Here is a 14,850-nt window from a genome sequence, read left to right on the forward strand (position 1 = left end):
TTATTCTTAGTTAATGGTCTCATCATTAACCTAGGCTCCTCAACCAGGGCCTTTTAGGGCTTTAAGCCATTTTAATGCTACTCCCTTCTTTTTTTTTGTTTCTTTTTAAAAAAATTTATTAATATTTATTTGACTGTGCTGGGTCTTAGTTGTGGCATGCAAACTCTTAGTTGTAGCATATGGGATCTAGTTCCCTGACCAGGGATCAAACCCAAGCCCGAAGCATTGGGAGCTTGGAGTTTTTAGCCACTGAACCACCAGGGAAGCCCCCCAGTGCCACTCCCTTCTTAACTCCTCTCATACTCTTCACAGTCACTTAGTCAGCAAAGGTCTATTGAATCTTCTTCAGAAATACTTCTCTAAATCTATCATTTCCTCTCTTTTGTTTAGGACCTCACTTCTCCCTGAGACAATTCCAATAGCCTTCTAAACTAATCTCCCTTCCTCTGGTCTTTCCTAGTCTGTTCTTCATACTGTAACCAGTTGTCTAAAACACAGTGGACTTTCCCCTTTAACACTCTCCAATGGGAATGTCCTGGCAGTTCAATGTTAGGACTCAATACTTTCACTGCTGGATGGGGTTCAATCCCTGGTTGGGGAACTAAGATCCTGTAAGCTATGTGGTATGGTGAAAAACAAAACAAAAAACTCCAACTCTCCAACGGCTACCACGTAGTTTGGTATAAAAGGCCCTTTTGTGTTCTGACTCCTGCCCACCTATCCAACTTTATCTTCTTTATCTTCTATCAATTCCTTATACCAGTCTATTTTCAATTACAAGAATGGGCCATGCGGTTTTACCATTTCATGCCTGGGCAATTTGATTTCTTCCTGAAATGCCCTTCCTTACCTTGTGCACTTAGTAAGTGCTTATTCATTCTCTGTCTCTATTTAATTGTATTCTCTCTGAAGATATCTCTAATCTCACTCTCTGTTGTTACTTTATCACATTTTTTCTATTTGTTTCCCTTACCACTAGATTGTCTTTATTCCTTAAGAGCAAAAGTCACATTCATACTTTTATTCTCACAGTGTTCCATAGTGTCTAGTGAATAAAAATATCACCGCCAAAGTTCCTGATTTATTAACTGGGTGTGGGACCTGGGAATTGGCTAAAAAAAATTCCAGGTGATTCTAATGCAGACGAGTTGGTCTGCACATGCCCTTTGGGAGGTTCATGAACTCCATGAAATTACACGAAAACTGTAAATATATTAATATATGTGTATTTATCTGGAAAGAGTCTACACTTTATATCATCTATGACCTCCAAAAAACTAAAAAACTCAGTGATTAAATGGGAAACATATATTGCTGACAAGTTACAAAACAATTAAGCTAAATTCTAGAGCAAAAATATAAATAAGGTGCTGTGGGAACATAGACCAAGGAGCAACTATGTGTGTCTAGGGTAGCTAGAAAAAGCCTCACATGAAGGTAATATTTTAGCAGGATCTTCCAAAGTGAGTATAAGTTTGCAAGGTGGAATTAAAATTAGTATTCTAGGCAGAGGGAATAGAATATGTAAAGACACAGATACAAAAGGGAAGTATTACATTCAATATATTTAGAGTATTTGTGAGAGGAAGTATATATATATTATGAAAAGAGACCTTGTATGCCAAGTTAAAGAATTTGAACTTTATCCTGTAAGTAGAGAAATGTTTTTGTAGTTGAGGTAAAGTTTTCATAACATAAAAGTCACTGTTTTAACTATTAAGGTGTACAAATTCAGTAGCTTCTAGTACATTCATATTGTTGTGCAACCATTACCATTAAGTCCAGAACATTTCATCATTCAAAAAGAAACTATGTGCCTATTAAGCAGTCATTCCTCATTGCCCTCTTAACCCCCCAAGCCCCTGGCAACCACTAATCTGATTTCTGTCTCTAAGAATTTTCCATTTTAGATATTTCATATAAATGGAATTATACAGTGTGAGGCTTTTTCTGTCTGGCTTCTTAAACTTAAGACTTTGTTCTCTTCATCCTTGTTGTAGCATGTATCAGTACATCATTCATTCATTCTTTTTTTTTTTTTTTTTGCTGAATAGTGTTTCATTGTATGGCTATATCACATTTTGCTTATCAGTCAATGGATATTTGGGTTATTTCCATTTTGGGGCTATTACAAATAATGCTGTTATGAACATTCATGTACAAGTATACATTGGAAAGCCTATTTTCAATTCTCTTTGATAATATATCTAGAAGTAGAACTGCCAAGTCATATGATAATTCTGTGTTTAACTTTTTGAGGAACCGCAACAGAGACTTTTAAGCAAAGTAATGAACAGTAGGATAGGAGCTATAGCAAAGTATAGAAGAAAGCTGGAATGGGAAAGAGACAGGAGGCAGGAAGACCACAGGCATGACTATTGTAATAGTCTAATAAGAGTAGAATAAGCGTTTAGATTTCCCTGGTGGCCCAGTAGATAAGATTCTGCCTGCCAGTACAGGGGACATGGGTTTGATCCCTGATCCCTGATCTGGGAAGATCCCACATGTAGTGGAACAACTAAGCCCATGCTCCACAATTACTGAGCCTGTGCTCTAAAGCCCGTGTGTAAGCCACAATTACTGAGCTCACATGCCACAACTACTGAAGTCCACATACCCTAGAGCCCATGCTCTGCAACATGAGAAGTCACTGCAATAGAAGCCCGTGTACCACAACAAAGAGTAGCCCCTGATCACGGCAAATAGAGAAAGCCTGCACACAGCAATGAAGACCTAGTGCAGTAAAAAAAAAAAAAAAAGTCTGTCACACACACATACACACAGATTAAAAAGAGACTAGAGAAAAGGCAAAATAATAGTGTGTGTGTAATGTTCAGGATAAGGAATAGGGATAAGTCAAGAAGATGACACTGAATTTGCTAGCTTAAAAAGCCAGATGGATGGTGACATTAACTGAAATTAAGAACAAAGGAGAGAGAAGAAACTTAAAAAAGGTAGTAGAGCATAGTGGTTAAAATTATTGGCTCAAAAAAAAAATTATTAGATCTAGAGACAGACTGCTTAGGTTTAAATTCAGACATAGCCACTTACTAGCTGTGTGACCTTGGATAGGTTACTTACCATTCCATGTATCAATTTCCTCATCTTGAAGATGAATATAATATGCAACTTCATCAAGGTGTTGAGAAAATTAAAATGACTTAAAATATATAAAGCGCCAAGAATAGTATTAAGCATGTAGTAAGTGCTCAATATCATCTAGTATTGTGTTATTTTTTGTAATGATTTAAATCTTTTTAATTTATAAAGATTTGTTTTGTGGTCTAACATGTGGTCTCTCCTGCAGAATGTCCCCCATGCACCAGAAAAGAATGTGTATTTCTGATGTTGTTGGGTGGGATGTTCTGTATATATGTCTGTTAAGTCTAGTTGGTTTCTTGGTTTTTTATTTGCATAATATTTGGTACTTACATAAGAACATATAACATATGAAGCATATGGTAAAAACCCATGAAGTCACCACTCCCCTTGAGCACGAGAATGTCATACACCTTCACTCTCCCCAAAACATACCCCATAGGGGAGCATTGTGGCCATTGTGTTGATTCCCTTGCTTTCCTTCATAATTATAGCACATATATATAAATCCTATGAAATGTATATTTAGTATTGAGCTTTATTAAAATGGCATCATATTGATAAACTTCCAAACCTTGCATTTATTCTGCACTGTATGATAAGAGTCCAGGGTGATTTCAGGGCTGTGGTCCCTGTTTCACTGACTTAATATTGAGGTACAGTCATCCCTCAGTCCTCTATCCATCTTTCTATAGTGGGCTTTTGGGTGGCTTGCAGTCTTTTGCTCACCTCCATCTCCTGATTTCTCTGTATTCCACTCAAGAGCAACCAAAATATAACAGACTAAGGGTACAGAGATGCCCAATGAGACCACCTGGTAGGATGACACCCCCCAATTATGCCCATACCCTCGGAAAGGAGGGCCTGATATTCTTAATGATGATGATATTATTTGAGGTGAATAATCTAAGTTTTAGATGCTAAGTTTGAAACATTCAGGGAAGAAGAGTCCAGTACAGAGTTAGAAAAAATAAACTGAATTTTGAAAAAAAAAAGTATTTAAAGCCATTAGTATACATAAGACTTCTTACAGAGAATGTATAAGATAAAAAAAGAAAAACCAAGGATAGAAGATAGAAATCTTCTTTCTGGGCTATTTCTTAACCCATCTTCTAAACATTCCCTTGGGTACTAACATTAACCTGTTCCTCTTATTATAATCTCCGTAAGCAATCTCATATATCCCCATGCTTTTAACCATTAGCTAAGTGCTAGTAGTTCTTAAATCTCTACTTCCTACGTTCACCTCTCCTCTGAGCTAGAATTCTTAGATCTCATTTCTGAATAACTGCATCTTCTTGAATTCCCTAAACATGTCTAAAACTGAACTTATTGTCACTCTGACAACCAAACTTGTTCCTCCTGTATTCCTTATCTCAGTCAATGGTACCATTTTCCTCAAGTCAAGCCAGAAACCTGGAAGTCATCTTTTATTCAACAATGCCATCACCAATATATACATATCTTAGTTCACACTAAAGTTGTGTTCTACTCTTATAAAGATCTCTAGAATCTATCCTCTCCAACTCTACAATTGGCCTAGTTCTTGCCCTTGCCATCTTGTATATGGTATAACTATTATGTACTCACTAGTCTCCCAGCCTTGGATCTTGGCCAATAACTATTTCATTCCCACCTACCACATAGCCACCATTATTATCCATTTAAAACTAAATTCTATTTTCTTAAAACCTACTTGAAGTACTATAAGACTCTTTTCCAATAACCACAGCAACTGATAGAGGTTAGCAGTCCCCATCAGTCCTAGCCTCTACCTGCTTATCCTCATCTTTAGTCACTCACCATTTCATACTTCTCAGTGCTATTCAAAGTTCATCAAAGGAGTGGGACTTCCCTACTGGTCCAGTGGCTAAAACTCTGTGCTCCCAATACTGGGGGTCTGGGTTTGATCCCTGGTTATGGAACTATATTGCACATTCCACAACTAAGAGTTTGTATGCCATAGCTAAAAAGATCCTGCATGCTACAACTAAAGAAAGGAAGAATTAGAAAATATAAATGAGACCAATCACAAGTAATCAAATTGAAACTGTAATTAAAAATCTTTCAATGAACAAAACTCCAGGATCAGATGGCTTCACAGGTGAATTCTATCAAACATTTAGACAAGAGCTAATACCTATCCTTCTAAAAAAAAATGCAGAGGGAGGAACACTCTCAAATTCATTCTACGAGGCCACCATCACCCTGATACCAAAACCAGACAAACATATCACAAAAAAAGAAAATTATAGACCAGTATCACTGATGAACATAGAGGCAAAAATCCTCAACAAAATACTAGCAAACTGAATCCAACAACACATTAAAAGAATCGTATACCATGATCAAGTGGGATTTATCCCAGGAACACAAGGATTCTTCAATATATACAAATCAATCAATGTGATATACCATATTAACAAATTAAAGAATAAAAACCACATGGTCATTTCAATGGATGCAAAAAAAAACTGACAAAATTCAACACCCACTTATGATAAAAACTCCAGAAAGTAGGCATAGAGGGAACCTACCTCAACATAATAAAGACCATATAAAACAGACCCACAGCAAGCATCATTCTCAATGGTAAAGAACTGAAAGCATTTCCTCTAAGATCAGGAACAAGACAAGGATATCCACTCTCACCACTCTTATTCAACACAGTTTTGGAAGTCCTAACCATGGCAATCAGAGAAGAAAAAGAAAAGGAATCCAAATTGGAAAAGAAGTAAAACTGTCACTGTTTGCAGATGACATGATACTATACATAGAAAATCCTAAAGATGCCACTCAAAAACTACTAGAGCTCATCAATGAATTTAATAGTTGCAGGATACAAAATTAATACACAGAAACCTCTTGTATATCCTATACACTAACAACAAAAGACCAGAAAGAGAAATTAAGGGAACAATCCCATTTAACATTGCAACAAAAGGAATAAAATACCTAGGAATAAACCTACCTCAAGGGACAAACCTACCAAAAGAGACCTGTACTCCAAAAACTATAAGACACTGATGAAAGAAATCAAAGACAACACAAACAGATGGAGAGAGATACCATGTTCTTGGATTAGAAGAATTAGTATTGTGAAAATGACTATACTACTCAAAGCAGTCTACAGATACAACGCAATTCCTATCAAATTACCAATGGGATTCTTCACAGAATAAGAACAAAACATTTTATAATTTGTATGGAAACACAAAAGACCTTGAATAGCCAAAGCAATCTTGAGAAAGAGAAACAGCTGGAGGAATCAGTCTCCCTGACTTCAAACTATACTACAAAGCTACAGTAATCAAGCGGAGAAGGCACTGGCGACCCACTCCAGTACTCTTGCCTGGAGAATCCCATGGACAGAGGAGCCTGGCAGGCTGCCATCTATGGGGTTGCACAGAGTCAGACACAACTGAAGCGACTTAGCAGCAGCAGCACAGTAATCAAGAGAATATGGTACTGGCACAAAAACAGATATATACATCAACTGTACAGGTTAGAAAGCCCAGGGATAAACCCATGCACCTATGGTCACCTAATCTATGTCAAAGAAAGCAAGAATATATTAACACAATGGAAAAAAGACAGCCTCTTCACTAAGTGGTCCTGGGAAAACTAGACAATTACATATAAAAGAATGAAATTAGAACATTCTCTAACACCACACACAAAAATAAACTCAAAATGGATTAAAGACCTAAATGTAAGACCAAATACTCAGGATGGGGGACACATGTACACCCACGGCTAATTCATGTCAATGTATAGCAAAACCACTACAATATTGTAAAGTAATTAGCCTCCAATTAAATAAATTAATTTTAAAAATTCTTAGAAGAAAACATAGGCAAAACACTGTTTAACATAAATCACAGCAAGATCTTTTTAGACTTACCTCCTAGAGTAATGAAAATTTTAAAAAATAATAAACAAATGGGACCTAATTAAACCTAAAAGCTTTTTCATAGCAAAGGAAACCATAAACAAGATGAAAAAACAATCTTCAGAATGAGAGAAAGAATTTGCAAATGAGGCAATGGACAAAGGATTAATCTCCAAAATACATAAACAACTCATGAAGCTCAATATTAAAAAAAAATTAAAAATGGGCAGAAGACCTAAATAGACATCTCTCCAAAGATGTTCCTTTTTTCTTCTTTTAGTTTCTTCACTTGTTGTTTGATGATTTTCTTAAGCGGTGTTTGTGTTCAGGGGCTTCCGTGATGGCTCAGTAGTAAAGAATCCACCTGCAATACAGGAGACACAGAAAACAGGGGTTTGATCTCTGGGTCAGGAAGATCCCCTGGAGGAGAGCATGGCAACTCACTCCAGTGCTCTTGCCTGGAGAATCCCATGGACAGAGGAGCCTGGCAGGCTACAGTCCGTGGGGTGACAAAGAGATGGACACAAATGAGGTGACTGAGCACATATGCATGTTTGTGTTCCTTTCTCTCTAGTTTTTGTGTATCTATTGTAGGTTTCTGATTTGTGGCTAACATGTTGTTCATATATGTTAACCTGTGTATTTGTTTTTAAACTGGTAGTCATATTTCACTACAAAAATTTTCTAAGAGATCTATATTTTTTTATTCCCCTCTCTCACAGCTTTGTATTTCTGCTGTCATATTTTACATTCTCATGTTTATTCCTTAATGGTTTGTTATAGCTGATTTTATAATTTTTCTTTTTAAATCTTAGTTATAGCTTATTTAACCACTGAAAGGTTGATCCAAAGCCCTTACTATATATTTGCCTTTACTAGTGGGACTTTTCCTTTCCTATAGATCCTTAACTTCTTGCTGTAGTCCTTTTTTGCAACTTAGAGAAGATCCTTTAGCATTTCTTTTAGGGTCAGTTTAATACTGATGAACTCTTTTAGTTTTGGCTTGTCTGAGAAGTTCTTTATCTCTCCACCAGTTTTGAATGATCTTGCTGGGCAGAGTATCCTACTTTGTAGAGTTTTCCTATTCAGGCCTGCAAAGCTTCTGCAGAAAAATCAGCTGATAGCTTTCTGGAGGTTCCCTTGTATATGACTTTATTTTTCTCTTGTTGTCTTTATAATTCTCTTTTAACTTTTACCATTTTAATTATGATATGTCTTGGTGTGGGTCTGTTTGGGTTCATCTTATTTGAGACCCTCTGTACTTTCTGTACCTGGATATCTGTTTCATTCAGGTTCATGGGTTTTTTTTAGCCATAGTTTCATCAACTACATTTTTGACACCTTTCTCTCACTCTTCTCCTTTTGAGACTCCTTTAATGTGGATGTTGGTATGCTCTATTTTGTCCCAGAGGCCTCTTAAACTGTTCTTAATTTTTTTCTTTTTTCTGTTCTGACTTTGTGATTTCCATTACTCTATATTCAAGATCACTTACACATTCTTCTGTATCACTTAGTCTACTGTTAATTCCTTCTAGTGTGCCTTTCATTTTAGTTATTATATTCTTCAATTCTGACAGGTTCTTTTTGTATTTGCTAGTCCCTTATTAACATTATCACTGTGTTCATCTATTCTTTCCTCAAGTTCAAATGCTTTGAACTCTTTACCTAATAAATTTTCTGTTTTATTAGTTGTTTTTTCAAGGTTTTTAAAATTGTTCTTTGGTTTGAAACAAATTCCTCTGTCTTCTGATTTTAACTTTCTCTGTGTCTATGAAATTAGGTGAAAGAGTTACCTATCCTGGTCTTGAAGACGTGTCCTTGTATGGGCACACCTTTATATAGTCTACATGTGCCCAGTGGCTTTGGTGGGAGAGTTGGACCTGAAGTGAGCACAGGTCATATCTTCCCCTCAGGTTTGACAGCAGTTATCACCTTGGTGGGAGGTGGGACTGGAAACAGAGGGGTTAGGGCCAGAGCCAGGACTTCTCCTATGCTCAGTGGCCAGTACTCGGGACAGGTTTGGGTCCCAGGGTGCTAAAACAGAAGCGCTGAGGGTCAGGTCTGAACTGATTCTGTTGCCTCTAAGTATGTTCTCTCCCCACTCCTGGCAACAGCAACTTCTTTCCCAAAAGGTAGCAATGCTGGAGCAAGAGGTGCTGACCCAGGCTCCCAGTATGGTCCCAGCACACCAGTCAGAGTTCCAGACTGCTCCTGATCTGCTACTCCTATGAGCACCAGTAAGGCTGCCCTCACACCATTCAGATTCAGATGCAGTGCCGGGTATGAGCCATCTCTGTCCCCCCTAAGTGTGCACTTTCCTTGGTAATAGCAGCCTTTGTCCTAGTGCAGAGCTGTGCTGGAGAAGCTAGTCAAGCTAGAGCCAGTGCTTAGTATGGGCCAGTGCACAGGAAGACAGTGCTAGCATGTCAATTAGAGCTCCAGACCACTTCTGATCTACCACCCCCACAGGCACCAGTAATGGCTGACCTCACCACATGCAGGTGCAATGCTCATGCTAAGCCAGCTCTGTTCCCACCAAGTGTGTACTCTGCTCAGCAACAGCAGCCTTCATACTAGTGGGGAAGCTGTGCCAGAGCTAGAGGGGTCGGGGAAAGGACTGGGATGGTCATGGGAAACTGGCCAAAGCCCCAGGCAATTTCAGTCTGATTCTTCCACCTTATTCCCAGGAGTAAGCAAGCATGTGCATTCTGTTTATGAGTGGAGTCTGGGTTTCTTACAGCCCTCCTGAAGTACCACTGGTTTTCAAACCAGCTACGGGGACTCATTATTTCTGGTATCTGACCCCTGGGTTGAGATACCCAGTATGTGGTTCAAACCCTTCACTCCCCAGGGAGGATCTCTGAGTGATATCCTCCTCCTCTCCTGTGTTCCCTCCTGGAGGCACAGGTCCTGACCTGATTGCTTTTCCTCCCTCCATAACTGACTCTGTATGGCTCTTTCTTTACAGGCTTGATTATAGAAGAAACTTTCTGCCTGTGTCCAGTTTGTTTTCAGTGAGCATTATTCCACAGGTAGATCTATTTTTGATGTGTTTGTGTCGGATGTGAGCTCAGCATCTTCCTACTCTGCCATCGTGATATCCTCCCTACAGGAGAAACACTTTATATCAAAGATACAAAGAGGCTGAAAATAAAAGGATGGAAAAATATATACCATTCAAATAGCAACCATAAGAAAGCTGCACTGGATATACTAATATCAGATAAAATAGACTTTAAGAATAAAGTGTTTCTAGAGATAAAAAGGGACATTTTATAATGACAAACACATAAGGAATATATAATAATTATAATATATATGTACCTGACAACACAACCCCAAAATATGTGAAGCACACATTGACAGAACTGAAGGGAAAAAATAGAGAATTCAATAATAATAGTTGGAGACTTCAATATTCCACTTTCAATAATGGCTAGAACTACAAGACAGAAGATTAACAGGGAAACTGAAGACCTACATAACACTATACACAAACTAGACCTAATAGACATCTATAGAACAACATGTCCAACAACAGAAGAATATTCATTCCTCTGAAGTACAAAGGAACATTCTGTAGGATAGACTATATGCTAGGCCTCAGTAAACTTAAAGTGACTGAAATTGTACAAACTATATTCTCCAATCACAATGGAGTGAAATTAAAAATTAAGTAACAGAAAAAAATTTGGAAGAATTAACAAAAAAGTGGAAATTAAACAATGCACTCCTGGAAAAGCAATGGTTTAAAAGAAGAAACCATAAGGGAATTTAGAAAATACTATGAGATGAATAAAAATTCAAACACAACATACAAAAACTTATAGAATGCCGCTAGAGCAGTACTTACAAGAACAGTATAGACATAGATGTCAACATTAAAAAAAGAGATTGCAAATCAGCAACCTAACCTTCCACTTGAAGACAGTGGGGGGAAAAGAGTAAACTAAACCCAAAGGAAATGAAAGGAAAGAGTAAAGATTAGAATGGAAACAAATAAAATAGAGACTAGAAAAACATTATAGAAAGTCAATGAAATTAAAAGGTTAAATCTTTGAAAAGATGAACAAACCTACTAAAGCTTTAGTTAGATTGATGAGGAAAAAGTGACTCAAATTACTAAAATCATAAATGAGAGGATTTCTCTGGTGGTCCAGGGGCTAAGACTCTGTGTCCCCAGTGCAAGGTGCCTGGGTTCAATCCCTGGTTAGGGAACTAGATCCCACATACTATAACTAAGAGTTCACATGCCGCAACTAAATATTACACATGCTGCAACTAAAAGATCCTGCATGCTGTAACAAAGATCAAAGATCCCAAGAGCTGCAACTAAGACCTGGTACAGTCAAATTCATTTTTAAAAAAGAAATGAAAGTGGAGACTTCACTACTCACATTAAAAATACAAAAATGATTACTAGGGGATGCTATGAAAAACTGTATGGCAACAAATTAGATAACCTAGGTGAAATTGACAAATTCCTAGAAAGACACAAAGTAACTAAAATTACTCAAGAAGAAATAGAAGATTTTTTATTCTAATATTTTAGTTTATTTTTTGATGTCAATATTCTTCAAAAAAATTTGTTTAATTGAAGGATAATTGCTTTACAGAATTTTGTGGTTTTCTGTCATACATCAACAAGAACCAGCCATAGGTACATCCATGTCCCCTCTCTCCCAAACCTCCCTGCCAAACTTCCCTCCCATCTCCCTCCCCATCCCACCCTTTTAGGTTGTCACAGAGCCCCTGTTTGTGTTCCCTGAGTCACAGAGCAAATTCCCATTGGCTATCTATTTTACATATGGTATTGTAAATTTCCATGTTACTCTCTCCACACATCTCACCTTCTCCCTCCTCCCCTCCACTCATGTCTGTTTCTCCATTGCTGCCCTGAATATAAATTCATCAGTGCCATCTTTTTAGATTCCATAATATGTGTCAGAATATGATATTTATATATTTCTTTTTCTGATTTACTTCACTCTGTATAATAGGTTCTAGGTTCATCCACCTCATTAGAACTGACTCAAATACGTTCCTTTTTATGGTGGAGTACTATTCCATCATATATATGTACCACAGCTTCTTTATCCACCCATCTGTCAATGGACAACTAGGTTCCTTCCACATTCTAGACCCTGAATAGCCAAACCAATCTTGAGAAAGAAGAACGGAGCTGGAGAAATCAACCTTCCTGACTTCAAACTATACTACAAAGCTATAGTCATCAAGACAGTATGATACTGGCACAAAAACAGAAATATAGACCAACAGAACAAGATAGAGAACCCAGAGATAAACTCACACACCTATGGGTACCTTATTTTTGACAAAGGAGGCAAGAATACACAATGGAGGAAAGACAGCCTCTTCAGTAAGTGGTGCTGGGAAAACTGGACAGCTATGTGCAAAAGAATGAAATTAGAACACTTCCTAATGCCATATACAAAAATAAACTCAAAATGGATTAAAGACCTAAATGTAAGACCAGAAACTATAAGACTCTTAGAGGAAAACATAGGAAGAACACTCGATGACATAAATCAAAGGAAGATCTTCTATGACCCACTGCCCTGAGTAATGGAAATAAAAACGAAAATAAACAAGTGGGACCTAATTAAACTTAAAAGTTTTGCTCAGCAAAGGAAACTATAAACAAGGTGAAAAGACAACCCTCAGAATGGGAGAAAATAATAGCAAAGGAAACAACTGACAAAGAATTAATTTCCAAACTATACAAGCAGCTCATACAACTTAAAACCAGAAAAACAAACAACCAAACAACCAAAAAGTGGGGGAAAGACCTAAACAGACATTTCTTCAAAGAAGACATACAGATGGCTAACAAGCCATGAAAAGATGCTCAACATCACTCATTATTAGAGAAATGCAAATCAAAACTACCATGAGATACTACCTCACACCAGTCAGAATGGCCATCATCAAAAAGTCTACAACCAATAAATGCTGGAGAAGGTGTGGAGAAAAGGGAACACTCTTGCATTGCTGGTGGGAATGTAAATTGATACAGCCACTATGGAAGATTCCTTAAAATTTAAGATTCCTTAAAAAGCTAGGAATAAAACCACCATATGACCCAACAATTCCACTCCTAGGCATATCTCCTGAGGAAACCAAAATTGAAAAAGATGCATATACCCCAATGTTAATTGCAGCACTATTTACAATAGCTAGAACATGGAAACAGAGGATTTGAATAGATCTAAATAAGTAAAAAGGTTGAAATTGTAATCAAAGCCCTTCCCACAAGGAAAAGCCCAGACACAGATGATTTCACTAGTGAAGTCTACCAAATATTTAAGGAAGAGTTAATAATAATTTTTCTTAAATTCGCCCCCCAAAAATGAGAGGCAAACACTTCCCAGCTCATTCTATGAGGTCAGTATTACCCTGATACCAAAACCAGAAATGTTACTATAAAGAAAATTATGGACTCTCTTATGACTATAGACACACACATGCACACACACACACAAACACCCACAGTCATATGCAATATTAATCCAGCAATATGTAAGAAGAAATATAAACCATGCTCAAGTAGGATTTATCCCAATAATGCAAGGTTGGTTTAAAATCCAAAAATCAATTAGTGTTAAACACCATATCAATAAAGGACAAAAAATATATTATCATCTCAATAGACACAGACTGACAAACCACAAAAACTATTCATGATAAGCAAATTTTTTTTTTAAAAAGGGAAAAAGGTAACCTCCTCAACCTGGTAAAGGGCATGTATGAATAATATTTAATGGTGAAAGACTGGATGCTTTTCCCTAAGTTCAGAAGCAAGACCAGTATGTCTACTCTCACTACTTGTATTCAACACTGTATTGGAGGATATAGCCAGGGCAATTAGGAAGAAAAAAGAAAGGAAGAAAAAAGGGAAAAGAAAACAAAGCATCCAGACTAGAAAAAAAGTTAAACTAACTCTATTTGTAGATGACTTAGTCTTATATATAGAAAATTCTAAGAAAAACACTAGAAAATAATTAGAATAAATGAATTCAGCAGAATTGCAAAATACAAGATAAATATATAAAACTTGATGATATTTCTATACGCTTGCAGAAAAAAAGATGTTCAACATCGCTCATTATTAGAGAACTGTAAATCAAAACTACAATGAGATATCATCTCCCACTGGTCAGAATGGCCATCATCAAAAAGTCTACAAACAATAAATGCTGGAGAGGATGTGAAGAAAAGAGAACCCTCTTGCACTGTTGATGGGAATGTAAATTGATACAGCCACTATGGAGAACAGTATGGAGATTCCTTAAAAAATTAGGAATAAAACTACCATATGACCCAGCAATCCCACTACTGGGCATATACCCTGAGAAAACCATAATTCAAAAAGACACATGTACACCAATATTCACTGCAGCATTATTTAAAATAGCCAGGACATGGAAGCAGCCTAGATGTCCATTGACAGAGGAATGGATATAGAAGTTGTGGCACATATATACAGTGGGATATTAGTCAGCCATAAAAAAGAACAAATATGAATCAGTTGAACTGACATAGATGAAACTTGAGTTTGTTACACAGAGTAAAGTAAGTCAGAAAGAGAAAAACTAATATCATATATTAACTCATATATATGGAATCTAGAAAAATGGTACTGATGAACTTATTTGCAAGGCAGGAATAGAGATGCAGACACATAGAGAACAGACTCATGGACACAGTGTGGGAAGGAGAGGGTGGGACGAATTGAGAAAGTTAGCACTGACATATACACTACCATGTGTAAAATAGATAGCTAGTGGAAAGCTGCTGCATAACACAGGAAAGCCAGCCTGGCACTCTGTGACAACCTA

The 14,850-nt window shown here is 37.1% G+C and overlaps 1 long non-coding RNA gene across 2 annotated transcripts in view; it reads right to left on the reverse strand.

Annotated features, from left to right (window-relative positions):
* Window positions 1-14,850, reverse strand: part of LOC110130754 (uncharacterized) — a 91,664-nt gene that overhangs the window by 8,926 nt on the left and 67,888 nt on the right. The window contains exon 3 of one of the 2 annotated variants that reach the window (XR_011485768.1): window positions 7,227-7,355. This is a non-coding gene — a long non-coding RNA (uncharacterized lncRNA). Of the gene's footprint in view, window positions 1-1,548; window positions 7,356-14,850 lie in introns of those variants that run through there. The other variant, XR_011485767.1, reaches the window with a different exon arrangement.

The sequence above is a fragment of the Odocoileus virginianus genome, chromosome X (assembly GCF_023699985.2).
Source record: "Odocoileus virginianus isolate 20LAN1187 ecotype Illinois chromosome X, Ovbor_1.2, whole genome shotgun sequence".
Classification (NCBI taxonomy): domain Eukaryota; kingdom Metazoa; phylum Chordata; class Mammalia; order Artiodactyla; family Cervidae; genus Odocoileus; species Odocoileus virginianus.